Below are 12,778 nucleotides of genomic sequence, written 5' to 3' on the forward strand. Positions count from 1 at the left end.
CCTCCAGAGAGAGAGAGTCTCCAGAACCACACCATCCAAACCTTTTCTTTATGGCTTCCATATGCCTGAGTCACCTTTCCTCTACCAAAATCCTGGCTGAGTGCCCCAGAGCAAGCTCCTTTGCCTAGACCCTTTAGGAAAGCACCTGTGGATTCTAGCAGACTCCTTCCTCTTTCCAGTGGACAGAGGCCTTGCTGATTTTTGCTGCCAGATGCTATGCAGGCTCCTTTTCCTGACCCTGGTGCTCTGGTGTGGGATCCCAACATGAAGTTGAGACCCCACGTTCCCCAGGAGGAACTTTTGTAACCCAGCTATCTCTCCGGCTTCTCAGCTGCCGCACCTGAGTGCAGGGGCCAACCCCCTCCACACCTCTGCCCTTCTTACCAGTCTCTGTGTGGCTTCCGCTATAAATCCATAGACTCCTGTTCAGCTGTCCTTCAGTTGGTCATTCAGGTTGATTGCTCTATAATTTAGCTGCAAATCTAGTTTGGCACTGGGAGGAGGTGTGTGTAGTTTCCACCTACTCCATTGCCATCTTGGATCCCTTTATGTATTTGTTGGTTGGAGAACAAAACAACCCAACCACTTTGAAGGACTATTTGGTAGTTTCTTAAAAAACATTGAACATATATCTACTCTATGACCCAGAAATGCTAAATTCAGGGTATATATTCAGGAAAAATGAAAACACGCATGCACAAAAATGACTTGTACAAAAATAATGATATTAATCTTAGTCACAATAGCTAAACATGGGAAACAGCCAAATTTCCACTGATAAGAGAATGGATAAATGGTTGTCTATTCACGTAGTGGAGTTCTATTCAGCAATACAGAGGAACAAGCCACTGCAAATGCAATAATGTCTCAGAAAACACTATTTGAGTGAAAGAAGGTATACATTGAAAAGTATGTGCTCCGTGATTCCATTTACATGATGTTTTAGAACTGACAAAATTAATCTATTGTAATAGAAATCATAAAGTGATTGCCTGGTCAGGCACACAGAGAAACTTTCTGGGGTGATGGAAATAGTGTGTATCTCAGGTAAGTGATGGTTACAGAGCTGTGTACAATTGCTAAAACTCATTGGACTGAATGGTCAAAATCTTAAGATTTTACCTTTTATTATGTGTAACTTATATTTCAGTTAAAAAAATCTGGATGGTCTAGCTCCAGAACTTACATTCTTATAGTGCTTCTCCATGTAAGGGGAAAAACAGGAGTGACTACAGGGGAAAAATTTACTGAAATAAAACGGATGACTCTAACTTCTCAGGTTCTAAAGGTCTTGCTTTCTGAGTAATGCATGTGGTCTCAGCCCATAGGTTCTCCGGCTGATCTGTATTCTAGTGGACATGCGGATATGTTGCTGAATTAGAGACCTGAGATTGAAGTGTGGGTTCAGGTTAATACAACCCACATTGATGTGGCCCTGACTCTATGCTGGGCCTTGGGTGTACCGTGTTTCCTAAAGTAGCCTGTTGGCTTCCTAAGGGACAAGCGTTTTGGCTTCTAGCTCTCTCTTTTCCTCCACAATCTGGCCTTGCTCTTCCCCTGGTTGCTCACAGGCCAATGTCTGTACAGTGTAGGTACAGAATAAGTATGGTGAGTGAATGGATGAAGAAATAAGTAATTAACATCAACTGTGTGACACTCTAGATGAATATAAGAACTCAATGACTAGTTTTATTTCAAATAAATGTTAGCATATATCTGACATTAAAAAAATATATATCCCCACCTCCAATCTACTTAGTTTCTCTTCACCCTCTGTAAATAAAAGAGTAGAATAGGGAAGAAGACATAGAAAAGAAAATGATCTCATTTTCTGTCCCTTTTACTTCTGATATTAAAGGCCAAACTGATAACAACTGCTCTAGTGGTTGAGCTTTGGATTATTAAAAAATATTTTGCAAGAAATAAGCTTGGCTTATATGAACCAACAATGAGATAACCTACTTCGACAAGAATGACAGCAACAGTTGATAATTCTGGGAGAAAACATGAACCAAAACAAGAACTAAAAAAAAAAAAAAGAGCCTTCTAATCTCAAAGGCAATGGGATATTAAGGAGATTAAATTTAACTGCAGATGCCAACAGAGAGCTTTTGGAAGATGTATTTTCATGAGGGTCTTTTTTTTTTTTTTTAATCAAAGTTTATTAACTGCCAATATTTTTTACATGGCGTACAAAGTGACAAAATAAAGCATTTAATGATTTTAAATCTAGAATATATTTACAGAAATAAAGCAGAATTAACTTGGGTCAAATGTTTTATTCTTTGAATGCTTCTCTTAACCATATGAATTAGCTTTGTGAGAAAAAAAAAGACTTTAAATAAATCACTGTGTTGAAAATAGAATGTAATTGATCATGTATGAGTCAGCAACCTTAAAAAGAAAATCTATTTTAATTGTTTACATTTGATTTTAGATGGCAGATGAGAATGGGTTAAATATTTGGAAATGTGTATAAAATTAAATTTTATGCTCTGATTCTAAAATGTAAAAGCCTGGCTAATATGTATTTATTGACAATTTTTATAAAATTTAATAATCAGTTTATTGTAAGTTTAGTGAAGAAAATAGAGGATATGTTTTATTTATGGAATTTATGAATTCTTGCATGAAAACCTAGTCTATCATAAAACAGAAAACAAATATTGTTGTCTTAAGACTATAAATAGGGTTGGGGGTGGTAAGAGGGAGAATTCCAAAGAAGGAGAATTTGCAGAGACATATTCACATTTATACTGGTCAGTTGGCACTGAACCACAAGTTTGGTTTTGAGTTTCCTGATGGCCAATTCAAAAAGGGAAACACAATTTATTAAAATGATATAATAAAATTTACATTAACTATTGACTTTAAGCAAGGCTTATCCTAATTAGGAAACCTCCCAGAACTCTTAGGGTTAAAAGAAAAGGCGTGTGTGTGTGTGTGTGTGTGTGTGTATTCTCAGGGAACTATGTAACAAAATGGACAATGTTCTCAATAATATATAGCTTTAATAAAAGTAACAGAATTTTGTTCTGAACTCTCTTCTCCAATGTCAGCTGAAGGTGGTATTGCTTGCTACGTATGAAGAGGTGAAGACAAACAAGGATGGGTTGGTTTGGAAACCATCGGCAATGTCCTCCAAAACATACCTCATGTAAGTTGAGCTGCAAAGAATTTGGGGTCATTTTCTCTGACATGGGTCTTCTGTGGGGATACTGGGCAGTGATCCATCAGCTTTAAACATCATATTAGAGAAGGAGAATACTGGCAGTCTTTAGTGAAACCCGAGAAGACATACTAAGCGAGGGCATGGCACCTGGTGAAGGGTGGAAAATGGCCCGTGACCGCAGTGATGATAATGTCCTCTTGCACCTGAGAGTCGGTCTCCATAGCTGAAATGGTAGCCTTGGGCTTGGCAGTCTAAAGACTTGACATTGCCTTTTACTGATTGGGTATCATAAACAAAATCTCTTACTCACTCTGTCAGTTTCCTGACCTCTACAACGAAACTGGGGAGGGACAGCTCTTTCCTCACTCCTGATGTTTCCTTCCAAGTAGAAGTTCTGGATTCTGGACCTTCTCTATCTCCTGTTCCAGGGGAGGGACTTATCTGATTGATACATTTAGGAAAATAAGCTGGACACACTTGACTCACCCCTCCCCCTTTCCTTCCTGGGAGCTATTCACCTGCCTGGAAGAAGCAAGAGTTCTCTCCCCATCTACACTGACCAGACCATCTTCATCAACATGCCTGTGTCCAGGAGGCAATTCTGCTGAATTCTGGGCTTCTCACATGAAGCCGTGTCCTTCCATTGGGCCTTTGTGATACAGAATTTGTTTTAGCTTCTACCTTTCATGCCTTTATTTTATTTATCCATTTGCTCAGATCTCAAGGGAAGAGGGATGCTATCCATTGGCTCCCTCCAGACACCCCAGCAGGATTGACTATTGTGTAATCATACCCCTCTCCCATCGGTTGTGAGGGCTGATCAAGGTAACGACCCAGAGGCAGGACGGTGTGCTGTGGCCAGTGTGGGGACTGCTGACTGTCACTATATGGGCCATTTCCTCACATTCTTTTAGTCTGGAGGCATCACTGAGTAATACTAATCACAGTGTCCATTGTAAGGCAGCGGTCTCCAACACCACAAGAGAATCAATAGGGTCTCAGGAAGTCCCACCAAGTCCTTACATCTTGGTTCAAGGGGCTTGCAGACACCCATAAGTGCTCTTCTTGAACAGCTGTCTTCTGGGGCTACCTGTAGTGTCTGGCCCCTCGAGTGATCCCATTCTCTTGGCTGCAAGGGTGACAGCTATCTCAGGAGTCTTTCTAACCCTGTGACCATGCCCCAGCTTGATGGTGAAAGGGCCTTGTTGGTCTCAAGGTAAAAAATAGGGGATCTCTAGAAGCAGGTGCCAGATAAATAAATATCAGGAACAGCCACGTGTCCGAGGTCCTGCTGGCAGTGGGTGCAGGGTGCAGAGGATGGCATGTCGGCTCCCGGAGCAGTTCTGGTTGTTGGGAGGTGGGTTGACACAAGCAGCGTTCCTGGAAACGTGGTCTCCCAGCACGGCTCCATGTGCCTCCTCCATCTGCTCCAGTATTCTGGGCACCTTGACAGGAGGCCTCCAAATGAAAAGGGAAAACAAAAAAGTACATTTTTTCTCATCTCCAAATACCTACAGCTCAGGGATATGAATGAAAAACACTTATCTTAGGACTTTCCGACTTACTGCAGGAGGAGGACAGGACAAGAAATAAACAAAACTGTTAAAACAAACACTAAAGGCACCATCTTGCTTCTTTTCTGTCCTTGTTTGCTCTTTATTTATAAGGGGAGGGAAAAAAGAAATCTGGTATTTAAACCAATCTGCTGACAGTTTGCTTTTATTTGATTTGTACCTCATTTGCATGAATAAAAAGTCTAGGGAGAGTGTTGTGACTTAACAGTAATATAAAAGCTATTACGGGTGCCTTGATCATTGGTTTCTTTATCATAGGGTGATTGCATCTTGCTTTTAATCACCAAATGCCATTTAAAACGTTCCCCAAAGCTATGGAGATTGACAGAAGATACAGGTTGCTTCATTGTGGGGCATGCTGAGTCAACTGCAGACTGTAAAACTCACCAGATCCCAAAATGGAAAGAGAAGTGACTGCTAGAGACATGAGAGTGTCTTCTTGTCAAGGACGAGGGGTGAAGGGCAATATCATCCATTAGAGCCTGAGACCTGGGATAGTGAAGGAAGAACACCCATCCTGCTCCCTCCCCGTGGAGGGACACAGGTGGGACTCACCTGATAATGCTGGTGATTCTTCCCCAGAGGGTAAGGACCCTGCCTGAAAAGCCCACCCTCCTTAATATGACCAAAGATTGTGAGACACCCCCCTCAACTCAGTGTGATTGGGGCATTAAGACAGGAAGTATTCACAGGAGCGTGGGGGGTATCTATGCAAGTATTTAAATGGACCCTAAGGTCAATGTTAAATTTGTGAGGTTTCTAGGTTTTCAGTGGTGCCACATTTCATTCTAAATCGTTTTTTCTCTTCTTAGTAGAACTGTCTCAGTTTTGGCTTTCATGGGTATTAAAAACTGATAGTAACATGAGGTTTTACCTCTCCTAGAGGTATTCATATTTTAACAGGGATTGAAACCTTCGCTTTTTCTTTGCGAAGGATCAGGACTCCTCAGGACTGTGGTAGAGAATGGTTGGAGGCAGGGGAGAGAGGGCTACCTAGGAACTTTGAAGTCCTACCACACTTAATTGCTAGCTTTCTAGGGGACAGGAATGCAGGCTGGAGAAGAGAAAAGTGGCTGGATTTCAAGTTCAATTAGTAATACAGTGTGTCCGTAAAGTCATGGTGCACTTTTGAACGATCACAGGAAAGCAAGAAAAGATGATAGAAATGTGAAATCTGCACCAAATAAAAGGAAAACCCAGTTTCTGTAGGATGATGTGGCAGCATGTGCGCATGTGCAGACAATGACATAACACCGTGTATACAGCGGAGCAGCCCATGGCCATGCCAGTCGAGATGTGGACGGTACAGAGGAAAGTTCAGTGTGTTCTGTGGCTCGCTAAATTTGAATCCGTGACCAAAGTACAACATGAATATCGGTGCATTTATAATGAAGCACCACCACGTGGGAATAACATTACTCAGTGGGATAAGCAGTTGAAGGAAACCGGCAGTTTGATGGAGAAACCCCGTTCTGGCAGGCCATCAGTCAGTGATGGGTCTGTAGAGGCTATACGGGATAGCTACCTAAGGAGCCCGAAAATATCTGTGTGTGAGCCCACATCAAACTGCACTGAATAGGTATGAAACTGGGAGAGTTTTCCTTTTATTTGGTGCAGATTTTAGATTTCTATCGTCTTTTGTTGCTTTCCTGTGATCGTTCAAAAGTGCACCGTGACTTTACGGACACACTGTATTTGCTATGAGTTCAGCTGCTTGTGGCAAACTCAGAAAAACAGTGACTTAAACAAAATGCGAATGCCTTTCTCATGGAACAGTCTGGAAGGAGGTGCTCCATGGTCCAGGTGGCTCTTTGCAATTTGAGGTTTTTCAGAGGTCCGCATCTGCTTGACTCGGGTGTCTCCACCACATTCACACTGAAAACAGCAGGAGGGAGGGAAAGAAGGGAAAAGGAGCACATTGCTCCATTTAAGGACATGACTCAAAGTCGCCTACGTGGCTTCTAAGCTTTTCTCATAAGATCATACCTAGCTGCAAGGGAGGTTGAAAAATATCCCGCCTTTATTTGTGCAGCCATGTGCCTGGGATTTGCATCTGTCAGAGGGAAAGGGAGGTGGTTACTGAAGGCCGACTAAGAGTCTTTATGGGCAGGTTTGGGGTGAAGCTGTTGGAAAGCAGAAGTTGTTTGCTTGGAAAAGCAGAAAGGGATGTTCGGTGGGGTTGGGACGTGAATCAGCTGATGGGAGCTCTGGAAACTTGTTTTCCTGAGACTTCACTTCCAACAGTTTGGTATTACGTTTTTATTACTGCCTCCAATCTAATGTATCCGGCTCCAGCTTCCCTTGGACTTCTCAAACTTGTTTTCAACTTTGAGTTAAGAAAATATCATCATAGCCTTTCGTCAAATGATTCTATTTAATAACCATCAAGTGAGCAAATACTACAGGCAAGTGAGGTGTGGGAATACGATGCTGGAGAAGCTGTAGTGCCTATGCTGGCAGTGTCTGCAGATAGCAGGCATACTCTATGTCAGGTACTCTACCTAGTTACCCCTTAATACCCAGAACAACCTGAGTGGACACCATTGTTATCATCCTTATTTTATGCATGGAAAGATGAGCTTTGAACCCAGGGATACTGTCTCCAATCCTGACCACCAACACCCTGGTCCTCGACAGGCCAATACACATTCAAATCCTACATTTCTTCAAGGCCTGTCTCAGCCATCACACCCCCTTCCCACCACCACAAAATGAGTTCCTTTATCACGTTTTCCTTGAGTGCCAGGTGACTTTTCCTTTATTTTTAAAAATTTTACCCATCTATTGTGTCTGCTCTCTGGCCCGCACAATCAGTCACTTACTTACATGTCACTGTAGAACTATTTCATCTCTCTCTGATACCTTCTTCTTCTAATTATGTCATAAGCCCCTCAAGGGTTCTAACCCTGGCTGTGCCATTCACTAGGAGGTAATACTTTGAGAATGTAGATCTGGCCTCGCAGCACGGCTGTGGGCAGGGATGGTTTTCATAAGGCTGTATTTAACGAACGGTTCAGAAAGAAACTGGCTAATCAGAATAGTCAATAGCTGTGAATGTCTGTACCATGCAGATGACTATATATATTAGCTCTGGCTGTAAAATCATAATGGGTGACCTTCTTTGCAAGTGCATAGCATGGCCAACATTTTAGGCTTTGTCTCTTCTAGCTGCCACAAAGCCTATTGTCATGCATGTGGCAAGTATGTAATAAGTCTATGAACTAATGGATGAATGAGTGGATAATCAACATGATACACAGGTGGGTGTCACACTAGTAATCCCCTGTTTTGGATGAATGATGATCCTCTGGGTCATTCTGTGATTATTTGGTGGTAAGGGGGGCATAAACTTAATTCTCCTACCATACTGAGCTTTAATTCACAAATTTGAATATGGAGTGTCCTACTGCACCTTCAGAGAGGTGGAGACTGGGGACTTGACATCAAACTACAGAAGCTGGTGAGGGAAGTCTGGCCTCAACCTTCCTGGGTCACCTGGCTCAGGGAGAGGTGATGGGTATCCCGCTATGCACAGCCCCAGGAAAGGTCTGGCGACCTAAGGACTCTGTGTGGCAATTCTCCAAGGTAAGCAGCAGCTCCTGGAATCACCCAGTGGATCGGCCACAATTGCCCTAGAGCCCACCTCCCTACCTGGCACTCAGAGCCTGTTGTGGAACGTTCTTTTTGCCCTTCTGTTTCATCTTCCGCTGCAATCATGCGACAGCTGCATGAACACATGGAGGAGGCTTGGCAGCTGCTAGACACAGATGCTGGGCTCTGTAATGCCCTCCCCCCCGCCCCTCTGCTGCTGCTTCTGAGCATTTCTCTGGCTGCCTGGGTGTCTTCGTCCCTGCCTATGGGAGGGACGTGCTTGAGGTGCTAGTGGGGTGTGAACCCTTGGGGGATCAGTGCTGCTGAGCAGGCAGGATGGCTGGGTCCTCAAGTTTGTCTTTGCCTTTTTCAGAAATTGTGTCAGTTTTTATCTGTTCCCCATGTGCATGTGTGAGTGAGGATGAGGTCAAGCTGACCTGGAGGGAAATATTATAATTTGGGGTGTCTTTTTCTCTCCACCCCTGAAGCCTTTTCTCTCATCCAGGTTCTCATTATGTCCTCGTTGCTTTGTGTTTAACTGGCCTCCTTACTTCCGACTTGTCCCTTTTCTTCCACCTTCCAGAGTGATCTTTCTGTATCCAAACCTGACCGCATTTCTTTTTTGGAATCCTCATAGCTTGCAAGATAAAATCTGAACATAGTGTGACTAAAAGGCCCTACATGACTCATCTCTGCTGTGGCCACATCTGTTTTGACTGGAACAGATCAGCTGTTTCTACCTCGGTCTTCTACTTGTGTTTACTCAGCCTCAGGAATCCTTTCTCTTCTTGTCTGCTCACCTGGCTTGCTTTGTCTGAGCCAGAGAGCTCTCTAGGGTACTCTTCCAGGTGTAGCCTCTCCTTTGGTCCTCGATGAGCCAAACTGAAGAAGTTGCCAAAAGAACCATCTCCGTATACAGAGAGCCATTCAGACAAAGCTGCTTATTAAAACAGCCTACTGTGTGCCAGGTGCTGGGACACAAGTGTGAACAAGCGCCAATCCTCCAGGAGTTCATAGACTGTTGGACAAATGGATGAGAAAGCACACAATTAATATAACGAGGGAAGTGAGCTCCAGGCCGGAGGGAAGTCCAAGCTGTTACAGAAATTAGATGCCCTTTCTTTGTCTCCTATAACATCCTGAATTCCTTCTTGTAGCTCTATAATTCTTTGTGCATTTTCAGTCTATCTGTCCCCCCAACAACATGTGAATTTCATGAATTCAGAAACTGTATCTTATTCAATTTAGATCCATTATGCCCACTCAGTACCTGGCGCAGAACTCAAGAAATGTCTGTTGGACCACAGCACTCAAATAATGGTGTCCACATAGAGATGGTCACTGGGTGTCTGTCCAGGCAAACAGCAACTCCAAGGAAGTGCCTAGAATCCTCCTAGGTTAAAGAACACAGGAAAGAACATGTGGGAAATTAGGGAGCTGCAGAATTGACTTTTACATCTGTGTTATAGAGAAATTAAAAAACCCTGACAAGCAAGAAGGAGAAACAGTATCTTGAGTAATTCTACCACCCAGAATTTACCACATTGCTGCTGTTGCTGTGTTGGTGTGTGTCCTTGCAGACTTTTCTCTACATGTACGTACAAGAAAGCATTTGAGTCAGAATCCTGGTTCTACCACCTACTGCTAGCTGAGTGACCTCAGTCACAGTTCTTACCCTCTCTGTGCCTCCTCGTGCCTCAGTAGAGGTCACAAAAAGACTTAGAGTACAGTGCTCTTGTGAGAATGAAATATTCTACCTGTGCTTATAACAGTACCTGGTACATAGTAAGCACAAACTCATCTAATCAACAAATATTTATTAAGAGCCTATGTTGTGCCAGGTATTTTTCTAGATATCATTTAATAGCCAAAAGCTCCACTGTTGTTATATAGCTTTTATTCTGGTTTAACCGCCAAGAACATTAACTAGTTTTGTTATTACAAGAAAGGATCATATGATATATTGTATGGAATCTACTTTTCTCATTTACAGCATCTTGCTGTGTATTATGACATTCCTCCATGTCATAAAACGACCTTACATGATTACTGTGGTAGTGAGCTAGTATTTCAGGAAAAAGATATCATACTTTATTTAATAATTTTCTTGTAGACATTGAAGTAGTTTCTAATTTTTCATAATTCTAAAGACGAGTATGATGAAAAATCTTTGCATACACCTCCTCATGCACTTCCCTGGGTATTCCGTTAAGATATATAGTATTAAGAGTGGAATTACAGCTCAAAGGGGCATGCACGTGTATCAGGCTTTTGGTAGACGTGGTCTCCTGTGAGGGTTTTATACCAAATTGCAATCCCAAGTGCTGTGGAAGAGAGCCCATTTCTTCACACTCCCATCTGAACCAATGCTCAACTTTTTTTATTCTTTGTAAATTTTGCAATTAGAGCAAAAAAAATGGTATTGTATCATTTTAATTTGCATTTCTTTAATTTCTAGTGAAGCTGATTTTAATATATATATTTCATGGGCTATGTGTAGTTCTTATTTTCTGAGTTGACCATGGTATCCTTTAAAGCCTGCATTGTGACTTTGATATAAAATGATCTTGGATGTTGATTTAGATTGAATAACCTTTTTTCTGTGAAAGACATAGACCTGTGTTGAGCTTTGTGAGATAATGGTTTCAAGGGACATGTGCCCAACCTTCTCTGTTATATATTTGCATTTTCCACTAAAAATGTCCAACATGTTATAAATTTGACTTTTCTGCACTTCGGCAGTGATGCAGTTTTAATACTAATGAACCACTTTTTTGTACAACCATCTCAGTGAAAGCAGTGGGCACTTTTGCATAGACTGAAAGGTATGGTCGTGCATAATGGATGTATGATCCGGTACATGCTGGTGTTTTCCTCTATGGTGGGTGTTGGCAGAGTTGAATGCACATTTATGTCTGCCCATGTGCTTGTCTCTATCTTGAGCTGAGTTCAGGAAACAATATGTCAGCGGTTCTCAACCTGTGGGTCGCAACCCTGGCAGGGGTCGAACGACCAAAACACAGGGGTCGCCTAAAGCCATCAGAAAATACATATTTGAACAACCAAAACACAGGGGTCACCTAAAGCCATCGGAAAATTTTTTGATGGCTTTAGGTGACTCCTGTGTTTTGGTCATTCGACCCCCTCCGGGGTCGCTACCCACAGGTTGAGAACCGCAATATGTATATTTTGGGGTCTCTGTGAAGTCATACAAGTATTGTTGTTTTTCTGTGACCTGAATCTATAGCCCAACAGACATTTAGTTCAAAATTTTCTTCTTTTAGGACTGTCCTAATTGTCCCAATTATCCACCCATCCTCAGATTACTTCCCTAACTCTGAACTTCCTGAGCACATGTATCCACATCTAAACTTGCTTATGCGTTGCTAAAAATGTGTCCTCTGTGTAACTCATATATAGTGTTTCTTGTATGGGAACCCTATGCCTTCGCTTAGGACCATTTGGAAGTGAGAGTCCAGGCTTTGTCACATCCCTTCAAAACCAATCTCTCCCACTAAACATTGCTGTGTCGTGTACAACTGACCACACCTTTGTGGGAAGATGAAGGAGAAAGCTGCATGATATGACACTCAGCAATAAAAAACACCAAGATTTGTCTTTCTCTTACCAAAGCTCCTCTTTAGTCATGGGCTTCTGGGTCTCCCTCTTCTTCTCTATGAACCTTTGCCTAAAGTAGCCACTGAATATATCATTTCCTTTCCAGAGAAATTTAACTCTCTTCTGGAGTTCTTAGTCAAAGGTATCTGTTAATTGTAATACCCAGGGAAACCAGCATTATTATTATTATTTTTTGAAGTGGAATCTCTTTCTATGGGAAAATGCACTGCTTAGAAAAGTAAGGGTTTCTCCAAGTTGTTCCATTAAGCTATTTCACCAGAATTTGTTTTGTCTCTTCAACCAATCAGATGACTTCCATTTATTTTGTGTTCTCTCTTAGCTTCCTTCTCTCCCCATGCCTCCTCCACAACTTTGTACAAAGTAGGTTCTCAATAAATGCATGCCAACCAGTAGACAGTCTCCTGGCTCTTAAGTATATTACCATGATGTAGCCCAACACTTGAAATTTAGAAGGCACAAGAATACATGGACAAATAAATGATGGAGCCTTGTTCCCTGTACCTCACTACTGTAATGAGTAAGATGCTGTGACTAACTGGGCCCTGTGCCACTGTGTGTACTGCTGTCCAGGGGTTGGGCATCAGATCAGTCATTCACTTCCTTCTACTTCTAGTGTATCTCTCTTTTTACCCTAGTTAGTTGACAGAGTCTTTTTCTCTAATTCTTTTTGTGTCTTCCTCCATAAACAGTTGGGTCAATTCAAGAGGGTACTTCCAAGATCCATTCCCCAGAATATGAACCACTCTTGGATTCTACCTCCTATCCCAGCCATTGATAATATGGTTCCGCCCAGGCTTTTCTA

Source organism: Saccopteryx leptura, chromosome 2 (genome assembly GCF_036850995.1).
Source record: "Saccopteryx leptura isolate mSacLep1 chromosome 2, mSacLep1_pri_phased_curated, whole genome shotgun sequence".
Classification (NCBI taxonomy): Eukaryota; Metazoa; Chordata; class Mammalia; order Chiroptera; family Emballonuridae; genus Saccopteryx; species Saccopteryx leptura.